Source organism: Phoenix dactylifera, unplaced genomic scaffold (genome assembly GCF_009389715.1).
Source record: "Phoenix dactylifera cultivar Barhee BC4 unplaced genomic scaffold, palm_55x_up_171113_PBpolish2nd_filt_p 000139F, whole genome shotgun sequence".
NCBI classification, from domain to species: domain Eukaryota; kingdom Viridiplantae; phylum Streptophyta; class Magnoliopsida; order Arecales; family Arecaceae; genus Phoenix; species Phoenix dactylifera.
The window spans coordinates 43,885-59,343 of NW_024067695.1; the positions used below are offsets into that span (position 1 = coordinate 43,885).

The window sequence follows — 15,459 nt, forward strand, 5'->3', positions numbered from 1 at the left end:
CGCATCCACACCGAATCTCCTCCGCAATCATCGTCGATCCAGCCTGATAGTCAATTTTAAAGACCACGCAATAGCACGTATCTAGTAGGATAGTGATTACGGGTATCGATCCACAGGGATTGGGGTATAGTTGTTTTTCTTAAAAATAAAAATATTTAAAAGGATGAATTTGTGAAGACTATTAAACTAAGCAATTTAATAAAAGAAAATGCAATTAAAATGATATCAGTTTAGGAGAACCTAGGGCATGGAATTCACCACTAACATCGGAACAAGGGTTATTTGTATTTTAATTTATTCTTGGATTAACATGCAAATTGGCTACAAGCCTAAAAAGCATTTAAATAAAAATTCACAAAAGTAATTTAGGCATAATCCATCTTTAGTTAGCATGAAATGTCTACCCTAATCTAAGGTGGCAGCACATCGCATCTTCCTTAAGCATGGACTATCTTATATTTACTTAGTGATCATGAAGAGCAGTTGTATAAACTTCACATTTAAAATCACAGAAATTAAATATGAGATGAAATAAAATATTCATTAGAAGCAAAATAAGGTTTATACAACTCCAAGAATAGAAATCAAAAATATAAAACCCTTGGCCCTTTATTAGGGCTGCATCCAGCCCTAGAGAGGAGATCAGCCTTCCATGGAGAATTGAACAGCCGTAGCAGTGGAGAAGACTTCCATCGCGACCAGCTCTTCTTTTATTTCTTCGTGGGCACTCAACCTGTGAAGAGCCGAAGAGGAGTGGATCCCCCGCCAAGTTGCTTCCTCTGTTTCACGCCTGGCCTTTTATAGGCTCCACTCTCTCTTTCCTCTTCCTTATTTCGAATCATGGATAAGGATGAACCCTTTGCCGTTGGGATGAAGTTTGGACTGATTCGTTGGACTGCTGTGGTTCGGATCTTAGATCCGGCTGCTGGGATGCTGATCAAAGGAGAAGATGCGTGAAGCCGGACGCGTGGAAAGATGAAGTCAATCCGAACGGCTGGAATGCTAGTTCGGTTGGGAGGAAGTGGCTCACAGGTTGCTTTATTTTCGGAGAAGATGACTCTAGAATGCAGGGGATTTGGATAAAGAAGAGATGGATTACATCCGTGGATGAGGTGCTGGGAGCGGAACTGGAAGCTGATCCCTTGAATCGTGGATGATTAGGGAGGATATGGCTCATGAACGGGATGCTGGAACTCTGTTTCGAAGTAGAGATAAGGATGCAAGGCTGGGAGATGAAGCTCGTGAAACAGGGGAGGCGTGGGTGGATGAAGGCTATCGTGAACGGGAGATACACGTAACAGGGGATTTGATGCGGTCGTGGGATGAACGTAGATCACGAACGCGATCCGGAGGGAGGCTAGGACAGGTTCTGGATTTGGTTTGGAAGGAGGGTACGGCTGTGATGTGGAGCATTGGTTGTGGGAGAGAAGCAGGGGAGGCTTGGGAACGGTCGCCTGGGAGGCATGGGATCTGTTCGTGGACGTGGAATCTGGAGAAGGTTGGTTGATTCGGCTAGGAAGGAGTGAAGAGCCGTGAACTGAGATGAAGATTGGATCCACGTAATCCAGAGGGATATTGGAATTTTGCTGGGATGAAAGCATACGGTTGCTGGGATTTGAAGAAGGGATAAGGATGCAACCGGTTGGATTGGTTCGGAAGATCCCGGCTGTTCCGAAGCAATGGAAGACCGTGGACGTTGGGAGGATCTCATGCGAACGGGCGGACGTGGATGCAGGGAGATGCTTGGAGTTGAGCAGCTGGACACGGGGATGATGTATACGGTTGGTTGGAAACAAGGGATGATGAATCGCAAGAGGATGAAGATAAGGTGAGCTGGAAGCAGGGGATTTGGGAGGTTAGGAAGATGCCGGGAGGGAGTTGGATTCCTAGGCTTTATCCCGTGGAGGGGATCTAGCGGGAGAAATAAAGGAGTGTGGGATGTTGGGATCATGCAGAGGAGGGGGTCTTGGCTCTGTTTTGAAGCTGGGAATTAATCCTATTCGGCTGGAACGAGGCCAGTGACTAGATTCCTCTGAGATCTGTGCAATTATAGATGAATAGATGATTTACTTTGAGATCTGAGAAATAAATGATCGAAAAGTGTGGGAAGAGAATTAGGTGAAGATGGGAATTAATGGGAATCGTTGGATTTTGGAAGAAAGTTCTTGGAGTCGACTGAGGATGTGAAATTATGAAATGATGCAGTGTAGGTTTAGGCTTTATCTTATTGAGCTTGATTCGACCTGTATACATTAGGCTCAATTAATAAATAATTAAATCAAACTCGAATTAATTTATTAAAATGCAATGATGAGGGTTACACATCTTTTATGGTTAACTTTACAAAATATGTGCATTAAAATAATGATAAGTGCTATGAGAAAGAGGTTAATTTATGTATTATTTAGCACTTATCACACCCCCAAACCTACATTTTGCTAGTCCTCGAGAAAAATAAAAACTAACTCACTTTCGCAGGAATCGCGATTGCATTTACCGTATGCAATAAGGCTTTAAACCCCTAGGTGGCCCTAGTGGACGAGTTTTGTCTCGTGAGGGTTTCCGGCTCAGATACCCACAAACTGCTGTCGAAAGAATTTATTTTATTGTTTTATAAAATCTAATTTCAAATGCATTAATGCCAAGAATTTCAAAAGCACACAAAGTTTTAATTACTAAGTCAGCCCAAATCCTAGGTCAAGATGCAACTTAAGTTGAAGTCATTAAGTTTCCGTTAGAGAGTTGTAAGGCTAATTTATACTTGGGTGCTCGGTGATGTCCGGACCATACACAAGCTAAGGCTTTAGATTCTCCAAAATACTGCTAAAACTAGTAGTTTCCAAGAATTGGTCAGATAAAACCTAATCACTGATTCAAAATCATCCTACCTTGCAGGATTTCGAGAGTTGTGGATGTTTACTTTAATACCTCATGGGCTTTATCTGTAATATTCCAGTTTACTCGAATTTTTACAACGACGGCTTTCACACTATCGTCTTTTTCAAGGTCAATATTATTTTCTCTTTTTCTTTTTTTTTATTTTTTTATTATTATTATTATTATTTTATATTTATTACGCACTTTTACTCTTGTAATGATTCCTCCATGTAACGAGCATTCAGTCAACACTCCCACACCAGATGGCATAAGGTGTTAGGCATCAAGACTCCCCTACGGACCTATGCTCGGATTCATCATTGCAAGCCCGCTGACCTTTGACAATAGGTAGCCCTTTTCGATGTACCTGACTAAATTCGCTTTTTTTTTTTTAATAGCGAATTAGATAGGTATGATTCATCAGGACTCAAGGTTGCTACCAGACTTAACAACATCATGTTAAACCTAACCCTTAGAAGTGCAGACTATACGTGTTGTGAAATTTCAAAGTAAAAATTATCTTACAACTCGCTAAAGGAATTTTTAATGAAAAGAACTCAAATTGACTTATTCCTGACTAATCATTGGGCTTTTTAGATTTTATATACTTTGTGTGATTATCATTTCAGCACTAAGGCATAGAAATTAGTTTTTTTTTTTTTTTGAAATTCACTTTTTTTTTGAAATTCAATTAAAAATGTGAAAATGCGAAAAATTCCTTTAAAAATTCGAATCCTATTACCCACCAACCTAGATCAGACATTGTCCTCAATGTTTTTTTTTAAATATTATATTATTATTTTTATTGTTTAATATATTTTTTTATTTTTGAATATTATATTATTATTTTTATTGTTTAATATATTTTTTTATTTTGGACGAAAATATGATGCATATGGAGGATAGAAGCATTTTACCGTAGTTGCATCAGTAATATGAGGGATCCTGTTAAGAAAATAAAAAAATGCGACAAGAAAATATGCAAAAATAACCTACGAGAATTGGGTTGCCTCCCAACAAGCGCTAAGTTTAACGTCTTCAGCCAGACGCAGTGCATCCTTATCAAATCATACCGGGTTCATGCGGGGTTCTCCAAGGAAGAAAATTTGTGGAAGACTGATTGTTGGGCAGGAAGTTGACTGCTTCTATGGCCTTGTCTATATCAAAGTCAAAATGGGCCAAGTATGTTTTCAGAGGGTTATCTGCCAAAATATAGGGAAGGGTTTCTTCTACAAGATCGTCCATTTTGTCTATTAGGAAGCACTCAACTTCCTTTGCAGGTTGATCAGAGGCACAAAATATATTTAACTTGACCTTCATATTCCCAAAGGATATATTCATCACCCCAGTTCTACAATTTATACTCGCATTGGCTGTAGCTAAAAAGGGGCGCCCAAGGATCATGGGGATTTGTTTCTTAGGATTAGGCTCATGTTCCATATCAAGGACGATAAAATCTACTGGAAAATAGAATTTGTCTACCTTGACAAGAACATCTTCAATTATCCCACGTGGTGTTTTTACAGATCGATCAGCCAATTGAAGGGATACCGAGGTTGGTTTTAACTCACCTAACCCAAGTTTCTCATAAACTGAGTAAGGTAAAAGGTTGACACTTGCCCCTAGATCTAAGAGTGCTCGATCAATGAAATTATTTTCTAAGACACAGGAGATGGTGGGAGCACCAGGATCTTTGAATTTTGGTGGGGTGTTGTGTTGGAGAATAGAACTCACTTGCTCAGTTAGGAAGACCTTTTTAGGCACATGTGTCCTAGATTTTCGCTTTTGGGTACAAAGATCTTTGAGAAATTTGGCATAGGAGGGAACTTGTCTAATAGCATCAAGAAGCGGGAGGTTGATTTTGACTTGTTTGAAAACCTCCATCATCTCCTCCAGTGAAGTTCCCTTTTTGCCAAAGGGAGAGGGTGAATTAAGAGCTTCAGGAAATGGGGCCTTTGGGATATGAGTTTTGGCAGAAGGTGGACTAGATGAAGAAGAAGAAGAAGGTTTTAGATTTTCATTTGACACATTTCTATCCTCTTCTTTACCTTCCTTATTGTTATCCTCCCCAATCTTATTGTTTACTACACGTCCACTCCTTAGGGTAGTCAAAGTATTGGCTTGTTCATGATGAATTGTATTTAGTTGATTTTCTTGAGCCATGTATTGTCCCCTAGGATTACTCACTGGTTGGCTTGGAAGCTTTCCTTCCTCTCGCTTGTTCAGTGCATTAGCTAGTTGCCCCATTTGGGATTCTAGCTTGGCGATAGATTGCGTGTGAGAGTGCACCAATTGTGTAATGGTTTCCAAACCTTGAAGGGAGGTCAACACTTTCTCCTCAAAGGCTGTGTTTCTATGGGGTGGAGGAGGAGTGTGTTGAAATTGAGTCGAAGGACGGTAGGGATTAATATTATGGAATGGTTGAAAGTTTTGGGAATAAGGTTGGAAAGTATTGGGAGTCTGCTGCTTCCAAGAGAAGTTTGGATGGTTGCGCCATCCCGGGTTATAAGTATTAGAATATGGATCATTACCCGGTCGGGACTGTGCTTGGGCAGCATTCACTTGTTCTTGCACAAATTCTGGGAATTGAGCTGCCGAAGGGCATTCATGTATAGGGTGAGACGGGCTAGAACAAAGAGCACAGACTTGTGCTTGGTGAAAGTTTGGAAGCTGTTCTCTAGACATTAGCTGGTCCAATTTGCGGGATAGTGCATCTACTTTCTCGGATAGACCTATGGACTGGCTAACTTCATATATGGTTCCTTTTCTTTGAGAACTCGGGGGTGCTTGACGAGCGGAGGAGGCATGGTGGAGGGAATTTTCATTAAGGTTCTCAAACAATTGCCATGCCTCATGTTCACTTTTAAGCATGAAAGTATCCCCACAAGAAGCATCAACCATTTGACGATTTCGTTCGGATAGTCCGTCATAAAAGCATTGCACTAATTGCCACTTGGGTATTTGATGATGCGGGCATTTCCGGAGTAAATCTCTAAATTTTTCCCAAGTTTCATGAAATTCTTTCCCGTCAGATTGGGAGAAGCTCGTGATAGCACGCCTAAATTGGTTTGTTCTTCCTATGGGAAAATATTTCTTTAGAAATTCATGTTGCATTTGAGCCCAAGAGAGAATAGAATTGGCTTCTAATGAATGGAGCCATTGTTTAGCTCTATCCTTAAGGAAAAAAGGAAACAGCCTAAGTTTCAGAGCATCATCAGTGAAGTTCTGAATTTTGACAGTAGTGCAGATCTCAAGGAACTCATCCAAATGTTTATATGGGTCTTCATTGTTAAGTCCATAAAAAGAGGGAAGCATTTGGATGACACTAGACTTAATTTCAAAATGTGCAGCAGCGGTGGTATCAGGTAGTCGAATACAAGATGGAGAGGTATAAATGGAAGGACTGAAGTACTCCTTTAGGAGTTTGGGTTGTTCTTCAGCCATCTCTATAAGTGGAGCAGATCCTATGATTCTATAGGTGCGGATTTCAGCTCGAAGGGCCCTAATAGAACGCTCTATTTCAGAGTCAAAAGGTACTAATTCGGGAGATTTGGAACGACACCCTAGCATACACTAAGACTCCTCGGATCAGTACAGTCAAGCATGCACTAAAAAGAAAAACACAATTCCTTATGTTCACCCTAAAATCACTAGACAGCTCCTAACTGGTTTGAAGAGGGCACCTAAGCCTCCAATCCGGTCTAATGACTGAGCTGACCAGGTAAGCTCCCAGGTAAGTGGGGGGGTCACGATGCGTTGCAAAGGTCCCACTTAAAAACCACTTGCCTCGAACAGATGAACTGTCTCCCTTAAAGGGACAAAGCTTTGCCTAGACATCAACTGGGCCACAGAGCGAAATTGGTGCAACTTTCGGTGATCTTCGTCCTATTGAGCTCGAATGTCCCTAGGGGCCAACGTCTAATTGATTTTAATTAAGGTGAAAGCTATGTGAGAATTGATTCACCTAATTTGGGCAAGAATCTGGTGATGAAATCCAGTTCTTATCTTGCTGGGGTGATTGCCCTTACTATGTGCAGATTAATTGGTGTATGTGTATCAAGCATGCATTCACACTTTTGTAAAAAATTAAAATCAAACAATCACCACAAAAAGGGAACTAATTTAAATAAGAAAAGTTTAGAGGTTACCAAAGGGAATTTCCCAGCAATTTTTTTTTAAGCAAACCTCTACAGCATTTCTTTTCTAGTAGTTCCCTTTTGATCGTCCCAAATTTTCTCCTCGATTCCTGATCAAATAATACCAAAATAAAAATCAAGAATTCGTAAGAAAGAGAAAGGAGATAAGAAAAGTAAAAAAAAATTAAAAATATTTTTATTTTATTTTAGATAATATATTATTATTATTATTATTATTATTATTTGAAAGTTTTTTTTTAATATTTTATGAAAAGAAAACAACTACGCTAGCAATCTCCGGCAACGGCGCCAAAAATTGATAGTCAATTTTAAAGACCACGCAATAGCACGTATCTAGTAGGATAGTGATTACGGGCATCGATCCACAGGGATTGGGGTATAGTTGTTTTTCTTAAAAATAAAAATATTTAAAAGGATGAATTTGTGAAGACTATTAAACTAAGCAATTTAATAAAAGAAAATGCAATTAAAATGATATCAGTTTAGGAGAACCTAGCGCATGGAATTCACCACTAACATCGGAACAAGGGTTATTTGTATTTTAATTTATTCTTGGATTAACATGCAAATTGGTTACAAGCCTAAAAAGCATTTAAATAAAAATTTACAAAAGTAATTTAGGCATAATCCATCTTTAGTTAGCATGAAATGTCTACCCTAATCTAAGGTGGCAGCACATCGCATCTTCCTTAAGCATGGACTATCTTATATTTACTTAGTGATCATGAAGAGCAGTTGTATAAACTTCACATTTAAAATCACAGAAATTAAAAATGAGATGAAATAAAATATTCATTAGAAGCAAAATAAGGTTTATACAACTCCAAGAATAGAAATCAAAAATATAAAACTCTTGGCCCTTTGTTAGGGCTGCATCCAGCCCTAAAGAGGAGATCAGCCTTCCATGGAGAATTGAACAGCCGTAGCAGTGGAGAAGACTTCCATCGCGACCAGCTCTTCTTTTATTTCTTCGTGGGCACTCAACCTGTGAAGAGCCGAAGAGGAGTGGATCCCCCGCCAAGTTGCTTCCTCTGTTTCACGCCTGGCCTTTTATAGGCTCCACTCTCTCTTTCCTCTTCCTTATTTCGAATCATGGATAAGGATGAACCCTTTGCCGTTGGGATGAAGTTTGGACTGATTCGTTGGACTGCTGTGGTTCGGATCTTAGATCCAGCTGCTGGGATGCTGATCAAAGGAGAAGATGCGTGAAGCCGGACGCGTGGGAAGATGAAGTCAATCCGAACGGCTGGAATGCTAGTTCGGTTGGGAGGAAGTGGCTCACAGGTTGCTTTATTTTCGGAGAAGATGACTCTAGAATGCAGGGGATTTGGATAAAGAAGAGATGGATTACATCCGTGGATGAGGTGCTGGGAACGGAACTGGAAGCTGATCCCTTGAATCGTGGATGATTAGGGAGGATATGGCTCACGAACGGGATGCTGGAACTCTGTTCCGAAGTAGAGATAAGGATGCAAGGCTGGGAGATGAAGCTCATGAAATAGGGGAGGCGTGGGTGGATGAAGGCTATCGTGAACGGGAGATACACGTAACAGGGGATTTGATGCGGTCGTGGGATGAACGTAGATCACGAACGCGATCCGGAGGGAGGCTAGGACAGGTTCTGGATTTGGTTTGGAAGGAGGTTACGGCTGTGATGTGGAGCATTGTTTGTGGGAGAGAAGCAGGGGAGGCTTGGGAACGGTCGCCTGGGAGGCATGGGATCTGTTCGTGGACGTGGAATCTGGAGAAGGTTGGTTGATTCGGCTGGGAAGGAGTGAAGAGCCGTGAACTGAGATGAAGATTGGATCCACGTAATCCAGAGGGATATTGGAATTTTGCTGGGATGAAAGCATACGGTTGCTGGGATTTGAAGAAGGGATAAGGATGCAACCGGTTGGATTGGTTCGGAAGATCCCGGCTGTTCCGAAGCAATGGAAGACCGTGGACGTTGGGAGGATCTCATGCGAACGGGCGGACGTGGATGCAGGGAGATGCTTGGAGTTGAGCAGCTGGACACGGGGATGATGTATACGGTTGGTTGGAAACAAGGGATGATGAATCGCAAGAGGATGAAGATAAGGTGAGCTGGAAGCAGGAGATTTGGGAGGTTAGGAAGATGCCGGGAGGGAGTTGGATTCCTGGGCTTTATCCCGTGGAGGGGATCTAGCGGGAGAAATAAAGGAGTGTGGGATGTTGGGAGCATGCGTAGGAGGGGGTCTTGGCTCTGTTTTGAAGCTGGGAATTAATCCTATTCGGCTGGAACGAGGCCAGTGACTAGATTCCTCTGAGATCTGTGCAATTATAGATGAATAGATGATTTACTTTGAGATCTGAGAAATAAATGATTGAAAAGTGTGGGAAGAGAATTAGGTGAAGATGGGAATTAATGGGAATCGCTGGATTTTGGAAGAAAGTTCTTGGAGTCGACTGAGGATGTGAAATTATGAAATGATGCAGTGTAGGTTTAGGCTTTATCTTATTGAGCTTGATTCGACCTGCATACATTAGGCTCAATTAATAAATAATTAAATCAAACTCGAATTAATTTATTAAAATGCAATGATGAGGGTTACACATCTTTTATGGTTAACTTTACAAAATATGTGCATTAAAATAATGATAAGTGCTATGAGAAAGAGGTTAATTTATGTATTATTTAGCACTTATCACAGCCACCAGTTTTCGAATCCCAGAGATGGCGTAGCGACTCCTCCTCCTCCGGATTCCTAGCTCCAAGCGTGATCGGCTCGTCCCAGCGTCCTCGGGTGTTCCGCCATCAGCCGTGTGCAGCTAGCGATCATCAAATCTCCCAGCGTATCCTCCTCTTCCGTGATCCAATCTCCCCGTAATTCGCCCGGAATGCATCCGTTGGATCCTCCAGCCATCCGTCAAGGAAGCCGCAGCAGCCTGTGAGCCAAACTCTTCCGCGTCCGAGCTTCACGGATCACGCCTATTTCCAGCCATCAGCCGCATGCAACAGCGCCCATAATCCAGCCTCCGCGAGATCAAAGACCGTAGACCACGCCCTCCTCCTCTCTGGGAATCGACCACTGGGTTTTCAGCGATCTATAAGAGGAAGACGGAAGAGAGGAGAAAAGGGGAGCTCGGTTGAGAAAACAGGGGAGACCCCCTGTTTCAGTGAAAAGAAGAAGAAAACCGAGAGGGAAGAAGAGAAAAAGAAATAAAAAAAAGAGAGAAAGGAGGGGGAAAGAGAATAGTTTTGGATATTTTGGAAAAAATGGAAGGTGATCAATTTCATTTGAAGATGGGAGGCCGTTTGGAAGCCATGCGTGGCTAAACGTCTAGTCTAGGGCTGGATGAAGCCCTAGCAATGTATCAGGGCATTGTAGTTCTTATTTTTATTATTATTTTGGAGCTTGTTTAAATTCTTATTTTCAATAAAATATTTCTTTATGATATTTAAACTTTGAGCATGCTAGTTACTAATCATGTTTGCTAAAGTAGTCTAAGATGATTCATGCCTAGGAAGATGAAGTGTGCTGCATCCTAGATTAGCATACTTAGGTAGACACTTCATGCTACACCGAAGATGGATCTTCCTAACACTCTTTATGCTTTTATTTTAAAAGGCTTGTAGCCAATTTGCATGCCTCTCCAAAAGATAAAAATTAAGAACACAGTCCCTAATGCAATGCTACGCAGTGGATTCCAAACCCTAGATCTATCTACTTTGATAAATTTCAATTCGTACTCATAGATTAATTTAGTTAAATCAAGTTAGCAAATCCTTCTTCTTGATTTATTTTTAAAAGAAAAATAACTTATTCTTCAATCCCTGTGGACCGACACCCGTAATCACTATCCTACAGGATACATGCTATTGTGTGGTTTATTTTTGAAATTGAAAGAACCGATCATATATCTCTCAAAAGAAAAAATCATATTAATGTATGCCAATAATAGAACTAATAAAAATATCGTTGAAAGATTCAAAGATGAATACATACAACTATATCTCTTAACTCCTCCCGAACAAAACTGCCATCTCGGTGGGTGTGAGTCATCTTATAAAACTCCACCTTACCAGGCTCCCTCCCATTATCATCCATCTACAACAGAAAGTATATTGGCAAGCTAGTTATCATGCTACATGCTATATGATAGAACAATTTAAAATAGTTTCAAAGAGTTTCAAAACAACTTACGAATTCAGCTCTACGTCGAGCATAACTCATCGAGCCTGAAGTATGAGGAACAGTTTGAGAGGCTCGTGCAGCTCTACCAATGTTGGAATATGTCTTCCCAAAAAAAGAATAAACAATATAAATTTGTAATTTAAATTGTTAGTAAATACAATCTAAGGTATTGAAAAAATATACACAACCTGAGCTTTCTCGGAAAACCAATAGTGGACAAGCTCCCTCCACTAATGGGGGATTACATCAGGAGGACAAATACGGGCAACCTCCTCTTCTGTCATACCATCGTGCTTCCAGTCCGCCTTTAACTTGGCCCTATATTCTTTCCACTTGCGGTTGACGAACTTCAGCACCCAATCATGGCTCTCTTTAGGGAGCAAAAACTTTTTCTACACCAAAGTAATTAAAGAATGTTATAACAATGTTAAATCAAAAAATAAAATTATAATAGTAAGCAAATTCAATTCTTTACCTCAATAACTTTAAGAAGCTCAACCTTATACGAAGGAAGCATTTCATTCCATTTCGTATAGTTGAGCGGACACAACTGACCCTTCTGCGCAACCGATCCCAGAAAAGTCGATAAAATGCTTGCAGCCCTCTTGATAGGCTGCCCCAGTTCATTGCAATGTACCACAATCTTCTCATCCTCATGTAGGCTCCACACGTCCCGTGCTCGAGTGGGTCCTCGTGTCCTCCTCACTCTCCCTAGTCCATCTATAAAAATAAAATAAAATATCCATTTACTAATTAAAACATTAAAGGCAAATGATTTAATATAATTAGATTGTAAAAAAAATTAATATATAAAATGTAAATCAAATTACCCTGGATGTTCACGTCATCCATGTCTGGACAATCAGCAGGTGGCACGTGCTCAGACTGAGACTCGTGCTGAGAGTGAGACTCGTGCTGAAAATGGAACTCGTGCTGCTAGGGCTCGTCAGGCTGCTGGGACTGCAGGGACTGATCGGAAGAAGATCCCACGGACGTGTATTGAAACTCAACATCTTTGAATCGTTTTCTTCGCGGCATGTTGTTACCTCGTATGCACAAAAAGAAGCAATACTAGTTAAATAATAAATAAAATCTAAATGAATTGCTAATTAATTTAATGTGATCAGCTGAGCAATTGAAATTGACCTTGTCAACAATTATCTTGCAAAGAGATCATAGCAATCCTATAATCACAAAGAACCTTTCTATTGCCAATATGGCATACGGCAAATGGCACAAAGAGAGAAGCATATGATTTGGGTGTGGATAGCACCATTGCTCCCTTGTTGGCCAAAGGAGATAGCATGTTATATTTCAGACAGGCCACGTCTCAATCAGTTCCTTGGGCTATTCTATGATTACTTGAGGCTTGAAGGTTCGGCAATCTCTGAACATTCTCAGTGGTCCTGAGACTGGAGTTCTGTAATGGACTTTTTCCCACCTTCTTGTTCTCAATCATCAAAATAAACTCTCTTGATAGTGACAGCAACAGAGTAATGCATATGTTTATTTAGAGGGGAAAAAAGCCAGAGTAATCTATAGGTCATTGGTGTTCCGCAAATATCTATAAATGTTGTAATTGTTTCAACCAGTGCATTATCATACTTGGAGAATTTCGAATAACATTGTTAAATTTGACTGCACAGCTTCTCATCAGTTATCACTCATTCCCTTTTTCCTACAGAGTAAAATTTTTATCAACATTCCTTCTTACTGATTTCTTCTTCTGAGAACAACCAAATGTAATACCCTATTGGAGGTCTGAATAAATTAGCATGCTCTCAGATTATGACAGCAGTTACTTCTGACAACCATGAACCATCTAACTCTGCAAGCATGATGAGATTTGCTTAGCAGGATCCCACCAAATACTAATCACTAAAATTACTATACTCATGTATTACAATGAAATAGCTGTTGGTCCTTAGTTGCAGAATTAATGCTGTTCACTGTATCAAATGTTTGGATTGAAAAAATCAGCCTGCCAACTTTTCAGCAGATGGTTGAACAAGGTTTCATGCTTTTCTCCATGCAGGTTGCTGTGCTTTTTTTTTTCTTCAAAGTGATGATAGAGACAGTACAACCTTCATATTCATTGGAAACAGATTCAATTCCATTTCCTCAAAATGAGGCAACTGGCAAGAAACAAACAAGCATATGCACATGAACACACTTCAAACTAGTTTCTGAGTGATTTCCTGTCTGGCTTCCTATTCTTTTCCCACAAAAAATAAATGAAAGGTAAAAACAAATACAAAAAATAAAAAAAATATTAAAAGAGTAAATAATATTACAAAAATGAATAACGAGGAAGAGGTATAAAAAATCATGAGCTTTTACCAAATTGATGAAAAGAATGAACACAGTTGGACTCTTCTGGAAAATTTGTCGGACTCCTATTCTTCTTTGTTGCTGTCATCATGTAACCACCACCATCATGCTCGTGATCATGGAAAGAATCTGCTGGTCTGAACAATGATAGTGTTGAGCTTGATATTCAAATAACCCAGCCTGTGGGAGGCATAAGTGTATTGGAAATCATTGCTCCTGTTATATTAGGATTTTATTCCCGGTTATCATTTTAGGGCTGTCCTACTTGTTTATCCCAATATTATCTCTAGTAGAATAGGGATTTTGTCTCTAGAGAAATAAGCACCACAAATCACCGCAAATAAGATCAGAAGTAACAGACAGTACATCATGCATATAAATAAGAACTTCTATGGACCAATCCACGAGCTACTAATATTTGGTTAATTCTAAAATTTGAAATGCCGGAGAGGGTTGGCGAAAAAACTCATCTGCTATTAAATGCCGGAGAGGAGAAAGGAGGAGAGGAGCTTGCCGTCGAATGTCGCTCGGCACCGGAGAGGACAAGGGTCGGCCGCTCGTCGTCGGAGAGGAGGGAGGAGGAGAGGAGCTCGCCGTTGGACGTCGCTCGGTGCCGGAGTGGACAAGGATCGGCCGCTCGTCGTCGGAGAGGAGGGAGGAGGAGAGGAGCTTGCCGTCGGACGTCGCTCGGCGCCGGAGAAGACAAGGGTCGGCCGCTCGTCGTCAGAGAGGAGAGAGGAGGGGAGGAGCTAGGGCAAGCCTTGATCGGGATGCAGAATGAGGAGGAGGGGAATGGCCACTAGGTTTTGCATATAAGCCTTGTCAATTTTACTTCTGACGACGCGTATAAGTGTCGTCTTAGGACATAGTCTACGACGACGCTAATTAGCGTCGTCTATGGCCGACGCTTTTTGAAAGCGTCGGGAGATTTGGGCGCGAGTCGGAAAATCGCCGATGCTTAGAGAAAGCGTCGGCAAAAAAGAGTCGTTAAAGCACGATTTTGTTGTAGTGTAGGCGAGTTCGCCGCCTCTTCATCCTTCGCCGCTGCTAAGGGCAGAGCAGGGGAGGAAGGGAGAGAGAGGCGAGCAGGAGAAGGTGATGGCATCGCGCGTTCTTGAGAGTAGGGGAGAGAGTCGCATTCCTGAGAGCTGGTCAGGGAGACCGCCTGGAACATGCTCAGAGTGTCGAGGGCCAAGGGCTCGAAGAGATTTGTAAGGAGAGATGGGGAGGAGGTTAGGGATTTGAAGGAGAGATGGGGAGGGGGTTAGGGATTTGTAAGGAGAGGGAGGGGGCTAGGGTCTCTGACAACGCTTTTAAAGCGTTGTTGGGAAGGGGGTTTGTTTTGGTGGAAGAGAGAATGGGTCTCCAACGATGCTTTTTAAAGTGTTGTTTGGGAGGAAAAGAAAAAGAGTAAAGCCTTAGCCTCTGACGATGCTTTCTAATGTGTCGTTGGAGAAATCGTCCTCCGACGACGCTTTCTAAAGCGTCATTGGAGGAATCAGCCTCCGACGATGCTTTCTTAAGCGTCATTTCTATTTTGGTTTCCGACAATGCTTTTTAGTGTCGTCTAAGTCAGACTTCCCACCAAACTATCGATATCTTTCGACGTTATTTAGGAGCGTTAGCAAAATTTGGCATGCCAGTCAAATTGCCGACGCTTCTTCCTAGCGTCGGCAGTTGGGTGTCGGGAATAACTATTTTTCTATAGTGAGTCCAAGGAGCTCGCTACCGAGGCCACCAAGAAGGCCGACAGCATCCACTCTGAGGCCCTTCGCACCGCCAACCAGATCAAGACCCTCACCGTTGACCTCCCTAGCCTTCATATCTTCCCCCTCGTGCCAAGTAGATCCGCAGTGCTGGACCCGGCCTGGGATCTCGACGGCATCACCAAGGAGCTTAAGGAGTTCGTCAAGGGCATCACCCTTAGCACCTTTCAT

The 15,459-nt window shown here is 41.5% G+C and overlaps 1 long non-coding RNA gene across 1 annotated transcript; it reads right to left on the reverse strand.

Annotated features, from left to right (window-relative positions):
• Positions 1-886: 886 nt before the first annotated feature.
• LOC120104888 lies at positions 887-7,062 on the reverse strand. The gene is made up of 2 exons (XR_005507239.1): positions 7,026-7,062; positions 887-2,243 (listed from the first exon to the last, which is right to left on the reverse strand). It is a non-coding gene; the product is annotated as an uncharacterized LOC120104888 (long non-coding RNA).
• Positions 7,063-15,459: the final 8,397 nt, after the last annotated feature.